Here is a 1,630-nt window from a genome sequence, read left to right on the forward strand (position 1 = left end):
CTGGGGGGTCTTCAGGAGGAGGTTAGATAAGCATCTAGCTGGGGTCTTCTAGACCCAGCACTCTTTCCTGCCTATGTAGGGGGTCAGACTCGATGATCTATTGAGGTCCCTTCCGACCCTAACATCTATGAATCTATGAACCACGGCCAAAAGGGACATGGGGGTCATGATTGACCACAAGATGAATATGAGCCACCAATGTGATGTTGCAGCCGGCAAAGCGAGCAAAACTGTGGTTTGCATCCATAGATGCTTCTCTAGCAAATCCCAGGATGTCATCCTCCTGCTGTTCTCGGCCTCAGTGAAGCTGCAGCTGGAGTACTGCATCCAATTCTGGGCTCCACAATTTAAAAAGGATGTGGAGATGCTTGAGAGAGTTCAGAGGAGAGCCATGCACATGATCAGAGGGCAGGAAAACAGGCCTTATGATGACAGGCTGAGAGCTATGGGACTCTTCAACCTGGAAAAGCGCAGGCTCAGTGGGTACCTGGTGGCTGCCTATAAGTATATAAGGAGTGTACATCAGGATCTGGGGGGAACGCCTGTTCACTAGAGCACCCCCTGGGATGACAAGGTCAAATGGTCACAAACTCCTCTAAGACCGTTTCAGGCTGGCCATAAGGAAGAACTTCTTTACTGTCCAAGCCCCCAAGGCCTTGAACAGATTGCCGCCAGATGTGGTGCAAGTACCTACTCTGGACTCCTTTAAGAGTCAATTAGATGTTTATCTTTCTGGGATCCTGTGACCCTAGCTGACTTCCTGCCCCTGGGGCAGGGGGCTGGACTTGATGATCTTCCAAGGTCCCTTCCAGCCCCAATGTCTATGAAATCTATGAAAATATAGGGATTTTGAGTTTAATAGTCACCAGCTATTTAAATTCTGGTTAAAACTAAAGATAAAAAAGTTCCTAAAAATTAATCCAGTAGAATTACCCACTAATTATTGTAACATATTTTAAGTAGAATAACTGAACAGATATATGCTTTCAAAGCTGGTCCTGGGGAACTGGAGAGGTCTTTTGTTAACTATTTTGTATAACTTTAAAATAGTAAATCTGAATGGATACATATTTCTCACCTGAAGGAAAACACTTGATATTTTATGAAGGCTGATTTTGGTGTATAGTGCAAATTTAACCCTCACCTATGTGACTCCTATCTTTAGTTAGTTCATTCCTTGTCTATAGTGTTACGGACAGATAGTGCTACATTTTAGAACTTGTACATGTCAGTTGTTAAATTGTAGGCACTATTAACACAATATTTAGACAGTGGCTAAAATGTAAATAATGTACATCCCTTCACAGAGCATAGAAATGGCACAGTGAGCTAGATTATCTCCTGGGTCAAATAACTACTCAGTGGGTACATCTATACATGCTATTCATGCACCTGAATAAACTCTGGTGCAGTTCATGCTGGAGTCAGCTGCTTTCCAGGTGCAGCATCTTCAACATGCACCTGGGATTGCAGCAATTGAAGCCAAAGAGGAGCACTACTGGGCTGGTAGGTGTCCGGGGGTCAGTCCTGGGCTCCAAGTGGCAATTGTTACCTCTCAGCTCCATGTTCTTGGGGAATCCTGGCACAGGACACAGCCTGCCTGACTCACAAAGAATTTCTCCCCCCCCCC

The sequence above is a fragment of the Alligator sinensis genome, unplaced genomic scaffold, assembly GCF_000455745.1.
Source record: "Alligator sinensis unplaced genomic scaffold, ASM45574v1 scaffold165_1, whole genome shotgun sequence".
NCBI classification, from domain to species: domain Eukaryota; kingdom Metazoa; phylum Chordata; order Crocodylia; family Alligatoridae; genus Alligator; species Alligator sinensis.